Raw genomic sequence first — 12,548 nt, forward strand, 5'->3', positions numbered from 1 at the left:
ACCTCCGAAACACCAAAATGTAAGTTACCAAAACTTCTGTTGTAGACCGACGACACATAATTTTTTCTCAAAAAAAGTAAGGCACGCATAAATCAAATGTGGCATATTTTCCTTCTTTTGGTGAAATTCACAATTCTAATGTTTACCGAAAACACAAAAAAGCTCCCTACCTGACTAAGTTGTTCTGTGACACTATCAATAGTTGAGTGGAGGGAGTAAGGCGTGAAGAATAATGGAAGGAAGAGATTAAGGTCATCAAGATAATCATATCTAAATGTTCTATATCTTCTCCGTCAATACCCCTCGTTAATACCTTTTCTACCCATTACCTTTACCCTGTTCCCTATTCAAGATAATGAAATATTTTACACAAAAAAAAACTTTTTTACAGAATTAATGTTAATTTTACATAATTACCCATGTATCGAACATGAAACATGATTTTATTGCATTTAATATCAATTGCGGCTAAAGTTGCACACCTGCAAGTTTGATGACCCCTTTTTTTCAAATCATAATATTTACCACTTGAAAAATGCATCAATCTGTTACCAGGCGGCAAAACGACTGGATCGAACATGAAACAGTTCGATAACCCTATTTTCTAAAACAAAATCAAAATGTTGACAAAGCCAAAAAGCTGTTACTGGGCGAAATATTATTCGCACCACAATGCCTGCATTTGAAAACGAAAACATATTTTTGCAAGCTGACGTCACACAAACGCTTATAGGAGATATTATAAATAGCCCACTAAAACAAAATATTGGGGGATTCAAGTTTTAAAACTACGCCGGTAACAACGCGATCTGTTCTTATAATTTCTGAGTGTCAACTAAAAGCTGTATTTGTGTTTTACTGTTCCTCCATCACGGCACAATCATTTTTAAATATTACAACCTGCAACGAGCTTTTTACTGCGGGCACTCTATCAGCTGAGCCAGACGCATCTATCATCGTTACCATAGTGGGGCGTCTCCGTGTACAGGCCCTTATAATCAAATGACCATGTCGCCGCTGAATTTTTGCTGGCTACCGACTTAACTGCCCACTGCCGCTGAACACCTAGAGGCTGGCCAATGCCTGCTGCATTGATGCTGACAACCTATAGGATGACAAATTCCTCCTGGCTACCGACAGAACCAGCACTGATACTGACAACCTAGAGGCTGAACAATTCCTCCTGGGTACCGACTGAATTAGTCACTGATGCTGACAACCTAGAGGCTGGCTAATTCCCCCTGGCTACCGACTGAATTAGCCACTGATGCTGACAACCTAGAGGCTGGCTAATTCCCCCTGGCTACCGATTGAATTAGCCACTGATGCTGACAACCTAGAGGCTGGCCAATTCCCCCTGGCTACCGACTGAATTAGCCACTGATGCTGACAACCTAGAGGCTGGCCAATTCCCCCTGGCTACCGACTGAATTAGCCACTGATGCTGACAACCTAGAGGCTGGCCAATTCCTCCTGGCTACCGACTGAATTAGTCACTGATGCTGACAACCTAGAGGCTGAACAATTCCTCCTGGCTACCGACTGAATTAGCCACTGATGCTGACAACCTATAGGATGACAAATTCCTCCTGGCTACCGACAGAACCAGCACTGATACTGACAACCTAGAGGCTGAACAATTCCACCTGGGTACCGACTGAATTAGTCACTGATGCTGACAACCTAGAGGCTGGCTTATTCCCCCTGGCTACCGACTGAATTAGCCACTGATGCTGACAACCTAGAGGCTGGCCAATTCCCCCTGGCTACCGATTGAATTAGCCACTGATGCTGACAACCTAGAGGCTGGCCAATTCCCCCTGGCTACCGACTGAATTAGCCACTGATGCTGACAACCTAGAGGCTGGCCAATTCCCCCTGGCTACCGACTGAATTAGCCACTGATGCTGACAACCTAGAGGCTGGCCAATTCCCCCTGGCTACTGACTGAATTAGCCACTGATGCTGACAACCTAGAGGCTGGCCAATTCCTCCTGGCTACCGACTGAATTAGTCACTGATGCTGACAACCTAGAGACTGAACAATTCCTCCTGGCTACCGACTGAATTAGCCACTGATGCTGACAACCTAGAGGCTGGCCAATTCCCCCTGGCTACCGACTGAATTAGCCACTGATGCTGACAACCTAGAGGCTGGTCAATTCCCCCTGGCTACCGACTGAATTAGCCACTGATGCTGACAACCTAGAGGCTGGCCAATTCCTCCTGGCTACCAATTGAACTGGCAACTGCTTTAGCAGTTGCCTGCGTCATTTGTTGTATCGTATGGCGCGATGATGCAGTGCATTACAGTGTCCATCATCAGGCGCTCTTTGGGGCTGCGGACTGCTTTTTGGAAGCGCTCCGAGCTTATTTTTGAAATCCTGGGAAGTCCTCAATTTTCCAGGTGTAAATTTAGCATAAAATAACCGCATTAAGTTTTAGTTTACGTGTATAAAAGTAAAATAATTTTTCTGTAGCCTCTTCGGGCTTAATTCAAGTTTTAATATAAAGTTTTACATATTTTTAGTTCAAATCTGCCACGTTATCCAAAAAGTGCACAGTGAAAGGCAAAGCATCGGTCGTCGGTTTTAAATGCTTACCACATGTGCACGGTGATAGACTAGTGAACAGTTTCAAGTGCGTGTAAGTGATTTATGAGGGTATCCTTTGGGCTATGGTGGTTGTAAACTATGTCGGATATGACCGGGCCACACTACTCAGACTTAATAGTGATAGTGTTTATTTGGACCCTGCAATAGCTGCAAAGATATCGCTGTATAACCTTGGACGCGTTATTACTAAAACAACTACCCGTAAAATTAGGTTTCGTGGTTGCAGAGCTGGATGCAGTAGGAAAAAACATCTGGAACACAGCATCGAAATAGTTACGTCACCGCTAACAGAAGAACAGGGAAAGTAGCAACTCAAATTCTCCCGAATCCGGAGAGAGAATTTAACACAGTTAATGCTTGTATACAACGGCATGCCAACTTTAAGAGCCGTCAACTTGGTATAGGATCCTGGAATGTTAGATCTCTCAATAACAAGATAGAGGAGGTAGGGGAGGTTTTCAACGAACAGAATCTTCATGTCCTGGCCATAACTGAGACTTGGCATGAAAATAGTGACTCTTTTTCAATAAAGAGACTCCGAGCTTTAGGTTATGTCGTGCTAGAAGAAGCCCGACCTAAAGCAACAATTTCTCGGGATGACAACATCGCTAGCGTAAATCACGGGGGTATCGTGATTTTAGGTCGCCAGGGCTTGCGTTTAACAAGGGTGTCAATTGGTGCATACCGAACCTTTGAGCACTTGGGATGCCGAGTTTTGTCTGCAGGAGCATCATTCATTTTATGTACCCTATACCAGCCTGGTTCAAAACAAATCACTTTGGACTTTTTTAATGAATTTTCGTGTTTTCTCGAGCGGGTTGTGGGACTTTCCGATAATATTTTCATAACAGGCGACATTAACATTCACTTAGAGCGTCTAGAATCACCAAATACTTAATTCACTGATTTATTAGACTGCTTCGGATGCCGTCAATGGGTTAATTCCCCAACTCACGATGCTGGCGGAACTTTGGACATTTTTATCTCAAAGTCAAGCGGTCCGTTTCTGGTAGCGGATAGTGTGGATGTAGGACTATCAGACCATCGACTTATTTGCGCAGAAATCGATTTTAACCCACCGAAAATTCCTTACGTTACTATCACATCAAGAGCATGGCACGGTTTTAACTTTGACGACTTCCTGTTAGAACTAAAAGCTTTTCCGCTCTGTACACATAGCGCATGGGAAACAGAGTCGCCAACCAAACTAGCAGCAGATTATAACACTATCCTTTCAACCTTTTTAAATACATATGCTCCAATTTCTACAAAAACTCGGCGTCTACGAAAATCTGATGCCTGGTTTGACGAAGAATTTCGGAGCCAGAAGAGATTGATGCGTAAATTGGAGAAGTCCTACAGACACTTGGGGGTTACATCACGGAACGATTGGATACAGGCTCAAAAAGAGTACATGATCTTAATCCGTTCAAAAAATTCTGAATATTGGACAAATAGGATCACTTTAGAGCGTCAAAATCCACGTAGTCTTTGGAACTCGGTTAAGACAGTCATTGCTGATGTCCATGCACCAAATACAATCGACATAGCTCCGGAAATCTTCTCCAAGTTTTTCCTTGACAAAATTGAGTCAATACGAGCCCTAACAACCTACGCTCCACCACCGTATTTTACTAAATGCAATAGAGAAAACCTTTCTGCCTTCAAACCTACATCCCTAGAAGAAGTAAGGAAATTAATTCTTACTTCACCGAACAAGCGGTTTTCGCTCGACCCTATTCCAACGTGGCTACTGAAAAAGTGTTGCAATGAAATTGCTCCCTTTTTAGTTCATCTTTTCAATAAGTCATTTAGCACGGGTGACTTTCCAAAATCCCTTAAATCAGCTATCGTAACTCTATTATTAAAAAAACCACAACTAGACGCTGAAGATCTTTCAAATTACCGACCCGTTTCAAATCTGCCTTTTATATCAAAAATATTAGAAAAAATCGCTGCCTCACAGGTCTGTCACTTAAATTCAAATGAATTATTAACTAAATACCAATCTGCATATAGACGGTTTCACTCCACAGAAACCGGGTTACTACGTATTTTGTCGGACATAACTACTGCTATTGAGTCGGGTAAACTGGCACTTCTTTCAGTCTTGGACATGAGTGCTGCATTTGACACGATTGACCATGACTATCTTATTAAACGATTAGATGAATCATTTGGTTTAAACTGTGATGTTAAGACCTGGCTGACATCATACCTGGCCAACCGTTTACAAGCCGTAAAAGTGGGAAAAAACCAATCAAATTATGCAACCCTTTCATCTGGAGTACCCCAAGGGTCCGTTCTGGGCCCACTACTCTTCATTCGCTTCAAAAATGATGTCGCTAAAATAATAGAATCATTCGGCCTTCTATCTCACTGCTACGCTGATGACCAGCAAGTTTATTTTTACTGCTTACCAGAAGAAATAAACAGTCTAAAAATTCGTATAACTGAGTGTATAGAAGCAATTACTAGCTGGATGACCTCAAATAGATTGAAACTGAATCCCACAAAGACTGAGTTTCTGTGGACTGCTACAAGCAGACGTCAGCATAACATTGAAAACTCCCCAATAACCATTTCCGGAAGTGACATCACTCCAAAAACGTGCATCAAATTACTGGGTGTCAATCTGGACGCTAATTTTTCCCTTAAAACTCAGGTGAACAGAACTGTAAGCACGGGGTTCTTTCAATTAAGGCAAATTAAAGCAGTGCGGAGAAACCTGCCAACAGAGGCGACTAAATTGCAGTCAATTCCTTTGTTGTTTCACGTCTAGATTATTGCAATGGAATATATGCAAGTCTCCCTAAATTTCAAATCAACAAATTACAATCCGTTTTCAACGCCGCGGCAAGGCTTATCACCGGAGTATCTAAATACTCCCACATTTCAGAGCATCTCAAAAATCTGCACTGGCTCAAATGTCCTGAAAGAATCCAGTTCAAGGTATGCTGGATGGTATTTAAGTCACTTAACGGAATGGCTCCGGCTTATTTATCAGAATTGTGTATTCCAGAAGATTCCAATTCCCGACAGTCAACCCTTAGGTCAGCAACGTCATCAGCTATCGGAAAGTTGAAGGAACCAAAACGCACACCAGATACTAAGTTCGGTGAGCGTGCTTTTGCCGTTTCAGGACCTAAAGCCTGGAATGGACTGCCACATGATTTGAGAATGATCGCAGACTCGACAGAATTTAGGTCTAAACTTAAAACGCACCTTTTCAGACAGTCGTATCCATAATTTCAGAAACCTCCACTTTCACAGTTGACGGCAATTTAAATTAACAAAATGCAAAAAATACTAAAAATAAAATAAAATAAATAAAAATAATAATTAAAAATAAATAAATAAAAATGATAACAACTAACAATTTGTAGGCTTTAAAGACAGTTAAAATACATTTAAATTAAAATAAAAACTATAGAAGACTTAAGATCATGCGACGACCAGTGTTTTTTGATATAGTGTCCACTGCGTGCAGTTCTATCTTTTATAAGCATAAACTTTTTAATATAAGTGTGTTTGTCGGAAGTGACTTGCCAGGTAAGTATGTTTTGGTATATTTTCTAAATAACAAATGTAGATCCTAGGAAATAAATTGTACAGCGCCCTTGAGGTGATTTTTCACAAAAACGGCGCTCTACAAATTATCCAATTATTATTATTATTATTATCAGGGCAGATGTGATTATGGAGAATATAATGCATTACAGTGTTGTTCATCAAGGCAAATGTGATTATGGACATTATTATGCATTACAGTGTCCATCATCAGGGCAGGTGTGATGATGGACACTGTAATGCTGTCCGAAACGCAACACGGCATAATACCCAAAAATAAATTAATATAATACGTGAAAATTTGTCCAAATTTTTCCAAGTAACACAGTTATTTAAACTAATATTAAAGCTGAACAGTAAATTTAAGGTTAGCAACAATAACATTCTACTGACTAAATAAATATTACAAACTGTCTGGTGATGAAGGACACTGTAATGCTGTCCAATATGTTGGCTAAAGAAAGAGGTAGCGTAACACGGCAGTGTTGCGTTAAAACAAACACTAAACGGCAGTTTAGTGTTTGTTTTTGCTATAAATTTGTAGGTTTATATTATATTTAGAATCTAAATCATTTATCAAAATTTTTATGTATTAACATTCAATTACAATTCGTGTGCATATTATAATTCTTGATTTCAATTTATATGTTTCTATCCACACACTTTCTTCCTTTTATAACAATCTCTGGCGAAATTACGCAGTGATATTTTATGGATATACGTAAAGGTAATACATCTATGTAATAACGAAAAATATCCTTAACTGTATATTATTGTACTGTAAATGTCTTAATAAATAAAAAAATTTAGTTTTCATTACATTCCTTAAATTGAAAAGCTGCCCATCTTGACACAGTAATTCAGTACATAAGTTGATGATTAATACAACTAAAAAGATGCAACCCACCTACATATCTCTAAATAGTATAAAATAAAGTCCATCTGTTTGTGCGCTTACTTCTTCTTAACTACCCAACGGATTTTGATAATTTAGATAATTACTTTCTTCATTTAGATAAAATTTTCATTATCATTTAGAAATTTTTTTCTGGAACGTTTATTTATATAATACATACTTATTATCTTTGTAGAAAGTAGAGAAAATTGCGGTTTTTTAATCAAGTAGTAAAAATGTATATATCTCGGTGATTACATTGGTACGCTGGCTAAACCTTATAAGATACATCAAAACAATGTTATACGGAATTTTATAACTTAAAAAGGTCTACAGAAAAATCCATGTTGGCAAATGCATCTCCTAGGGTTAATCCCCAGCAACGCCTGGTCCACATTAGCTAGTTTTATATCATATAGAAAAACTTTTAAAATGTTTTCACGTTAACACAAACATTTCAAAGTACGCACCGATTCATATCTGAAAGTTTATCCTTCACACCCCCGTAAGGTGCTTTCGGTTTTGGATTTCGAGTGCAGATATGAATAATTTATTTTCCACCGTGAAAAACCCTTTTCAAACTAGACTTGGGTGGCTTAGTGGTTTTGGTTTATGCGCTTGAGTTTGGGTCGGATTTTGCAGTTCAAATCCATTCATAAATATCTACCCATTGATTTTGTCGTCTAATCTTTATTTTTGTCTTATCTCAAAATACTTTGGTCAGAGATAAGAAAACTTAGAAGTTCTTCATTGACAGACCATCACGGCAATCTTCGCCTTGTAGGCTGCTTTAGGAATAGCTCTGTGGAACTGCACTCGTATTAATTTTGTAGATTGTTTATCCAAGATTCTGGATTATCTTGCTTTTATCGTTCTTCTCTGTAAAGCATAAATATTTGAAACGTTGAATTCAAACGACTTTGTTTTGCAAAATCTATTTATTTCGTAGTTTTTTACTAGCGCAGACACGTGAAAAACAACCGAATATTTTAATGATTGTATTATAGAATCTGAAAGTAATAATAAAATATTTTTCTTGTGATCGTTACCTTTCAAAAACAAATGCAGCCAATCTATATAAATAAAAATGTATATATTCGTTTGTTCGAAATCGTGAATCTCTGAAAATTCTTCACCGATTGCTTTGAAATTTTGACATAACGCGCAACTTTGCATTCGAATATGCGTGTGTTTTTATATACCTAAATTACATAGATGCCAATTGTGATAGGTAAAAACTTGCTTTTTAAAAAAACAAAGACATTTGTTGGAAAACATGAATTTTTGAAAAAACAGCGTCATCTGTGAGACGTAAAAGCAAAACGCGCTATTGTTTCTCTATCTACACAGACAGACTGAGCTACAACAACGCGTGGCGGGGTACAACTAGCTTTCTATAACGAGCCGATTAGAAATTTACTTTTCGAATGAACAATGTTAGTTAACTCATAAAAACACCAAATCTATCAACAAGGTAAACAAAACAAATACGCGTTCAAATAGAGAATTATAAATTGTTGTAATTCATAAAAATATAATAATTTTCTGATTAAAAGTAAGTACCTACTAATCTTGTCTGAATTATTCTTCAGACAACCGGTTCCAATTATGAAAATGATGTCACTCCAATTTCAAGTAAATTTGAATAATTTCACCCATATTTATCGTACCGAAAACCGAAATTAGCATTTCAATTATTTTTTGGCCGATAATCGTTATCCATTACTCGTGGTATCTTGAATAACTGTTGAAACTTCGCTGAAAGTTTTATTTTCTCATTTCAATAAAAAAAGAGTTAAGTCCAGTTGTTTCACAGAATTTGAACAATTCATTAAATTTTAAAGCTTATTTTCAAGTTCTGTGAAAGTTCTATTCAAGTTTTAGGAGAAATAACTGGTCAGATGATGAACTTCGTGCTGGCACTGTTGATGGACGCGGTAGACTCTCTCGCTGCAGCAGCTGGTCTATTTTCTTCACCACCTAGGATTTTTGCTGCAGAGTCTCCATCTTCTATCTTCGTCGAACGTCGAGGATATTGTGTCAGCCCTTTATTAGCAGCAGACACATACCTGAACGGATGATGAACCTCGTGCTGGCACTGTTGGTGGACGCGGTAAACTCTCTCTCTGGAGCAGCTGCTCCAGTTTCTTCACCACCTAGGATTCTTGCTGCAGTGTCTCCACCTTCATCTTCATGTCACCTGTGCTTGTTCTTCATTTTACTAAACTTAACCTCACTATATTTTTGTAATATTCATATTTTTTGTAATACCCGTATCAACTTTAAAGCGTCCCTGGGGTGATATATCACAAAAGCGACGCTATACAAATTGTTCAGTAAATTAATTAATAATAACGAAATAATCACATAAATTGAATAAAACCTTTACAGATCTTGGAAATTAACTGTGAAGTTTGATGAATTGTTCGATTTCTGTGAAAAAACCGGTCCTTAATAATTTAGATTTACGTGCGAAGTTTTAGTTTGTTTTGTCGACGTGAACAAGCTTTTCTAGGGAAGAGACATGCTCAATAAACTAACGACGTTTTTGACGATGTCAACAACTGTCAAATGGGTTATTTTTCGTTGTGCTTTTATTTAAAAAAAAACCTTTATCGTATCAACCAGGACTGGAAACGAACATTTTGGCTTCAAAACTTAGGTACGACTGACTCTCGGCAATAGTGAAAACACATGTTATCTTGTGATATCCCATTCCTATGATAATATATGGGTCCCTTTTGCATGATTTAGGAATCTTCACTGATAGTTTTATCTGCTCCATTTACATTTTATTACGGGGCCTTGAGGGACGTTTGTCATTGACATGTTATATCAAATTTGCTAGGTGGGTCCTCTTGGAAAACAAATAAATTAATCGATAAATATAAAGCATTAAGAATGTGTTTAACTGCATTTAAAAATTATAATAAAATGGTTTATTAATGATTAAAACAAGTGTTTTCTTTTTTGTGGTTTAAATCATTGAATAGAGAATTTTATTTAGACATTGGCTTCCTTTCCCTTACCGTGCTAAAAAAATCCACGCGTTCCGGTGCTGTGTAGTCAATACACATCTCAAAATAAGCGATTTAAAATCGGAAAAATATGAATATTCATAGCTTGTCGCTTATGTTTATTATATTTTATATCAAAAGTGATAATAATTTTAATTTAATTGCTGGAAACATGAAAAAACCATCGGCAGATGCTAAACAAACGTGCGAGGAGTCCTAATCTAACGACGGCCCGCGACCGACTGGCTGCAGCTGCTGGTGCTCACACACACAGCTATGCGGTTGTAGGTATCGATGGTCTAAATTGAATACAACATTTCTCGTGTGGATTTCTCATGTTCCCGCATAGCGAACTAAAGCGGGACATCAATAGTGTGTCATTTCCTCGTACACTATTCGCGTAGCAGTGTCACACGGTTGATTGTATTGGTGTATTCAATCCCGATTTTTAATTTAATTTAAAAACTATGTAAAATATTATTTTTTAATTCAGTGCATAAATGTATAACGGAGGAATACCTAAAATCTGAACCCAGAATTTATTATATTTATAGATTTATTTAAGTTATCAGAAGCAATGTGTAGTAAATACACACCACAGATAAGGAAAGGTTACAAAGAAATAAAATATGAAAACAGAAACAGCGGTAATTATCGTAAGTGTCAAATTACTATGTAAAGTAGACAATGTGCTATAACACGGATCGAGCTAACAAAGCAAGTAAAGAAAATTTATAATTATTATTATTAATTCTTAGTCAGTCAACTGAATTAAGTAAATACTAAGATTTTCATGCTTATTAGAACATCGGAAATCGATGTACACAATATTTATGTTATATAGTAAAACGACAATCCATTTTACTCATTCAATACACCGATGTATACTCGTTTTTTCAACGCAAGGTCCACTCTAGTTTGTTATTAGTCGATTTCAAGGATTTACGTAAAGGACTTTGAAGGTATAGCAAGTCAATGAGATAAGGGACCAACGCCCCGTGATTTATGAAGCCTCGGCCCTTACCATGAAAGCGGATTCTACATACAAGGGAGGAATTTAAATTCCTTTATAACACATATAATACTTAGTGTATGGTACAGACCATGGGAATTCGACCAACGGGGTAAATAGGACGTGATGCCAAAATCTCACAAAGCTCCTGTTCATAATGGCAAAGCTTTTGTGCATAATAGGATTTTGTGTGCTGTGATTTAGCATGTTTAGAAATATTCTCTGCTTCTTTTCATGGCAGTTGAAAGGTTGGTCGCTTAGAATGTGGTGCAAAGTGGTATATTTGTAAAACGAACATTAATCAGAGTCTAACGATGCGAAATAGTTTTTATTATTTTCTTGGGGGCGATTACAGTGCAGAGACTGCTTTGACAACTTACATTATTGCGATATCCTTATATTCGTACGAGAATACGTGAAAAAGACAGATTTAAGTTCCAGAGCGTTAAATTTTATTTTTATTCTATGTGAATACAACACAAGAGTCGCAACAGCTCCGAATCGTCTGGAGCCAGCAAGACTATGGCATCCACAATTGGAAAATGTTGTGAGACTGAAGATAGTGGAGAGGGGAAGGAGACGGCGAAGGGGAACGTAGGGAGTACCTGGCTATTCAGATCTGGTCACCAAACACGGCCAAAGACATTTTAAGGAAGGTTTCAATTTTGAATGGTGGTCTTACACCAAGATACTGAGAGTATCTTCTACTCTGGAACGTGCTGCGAGTATACAATAAATAACACAAACTTATAATTTACTTGCGCACGCCGGTATTTGAACCAGCGACTTTTCGCTTGCTAGTCGAGAGCCTTGACCCTCGAACACGGATGCCATCCGTAATATAATGGTATTATCACATGCATTTTAAAATATCGAGAATGATCACTGGACAAATACTGTAATATATTGTAAAGATTGGTAAAATATCCTATTTCTAATATCCAAGGATTGTCCAAGTGAACAAAGTTTTTGAAAAAATGTGTAAAAATAATTACAAAAATGGACAAAAAAATGTCCAAATTCTCACATTTTCGTCATAAATAATGGTTAAAGTTTTGCAATATATGGTAGAATATTGTTAACAACATGGTAAATATAAACAAGAATAAGGTGAAAATAGTGATCAAATCAGGAAATAAAAAAAAAGATAAATGATAAATAAAAACAAGCTTTTGGAAATAAGCTACGAGCAAACGCTCCGGAATTACATAAGTTCATAGTCTTTGAGTTGTCTTATTTTTATATTATGTAGGTATAAAATCGGGTCCATTGCTGATCCTTGCTGTACACCTGTTTGAGTCGATCTTAAAGACTCCCATTACCATTCGACGTATTGTACTTTACAATCGTATCTATATAATATTAGGTATTAATCCATATTAACTTACGGCTTCATCATTTGAGGTGGCTGTGCTCAAACTATTATTGATCCTCTGCAT

At 37.5% G+C, this 12,548-nt stretch overlaps 1 protein-coding gene across 1 annotated transcript in view; it reads left to right on the forward strand.

The window, feature by feature from the left end:
* Positions 1-12,548, forward strand: part of LOC149410171 (orexin receptor type 2-like) — a 538,676-nt gene that overhangs the window by 420,319 nt on the left and 105,809 nt on the right. The gene's annotated exons all lie outside the window — the stretch shown is intronic.

Source organism: Hesperophylax consimilis, chromosome 28, assembly GCF_061612785.1.
Source record: "Hesperophylax consimilis isolate HC1 chromosome 28, BYU_Hcon_1.0, whole genome shotgun sequence".
NCBI lineage: Eukaryota > Metazoa > Arthropoda > Insecta > Trichoptera > Limnephilidae > Hesperophylax > Hesperophylax consimilis.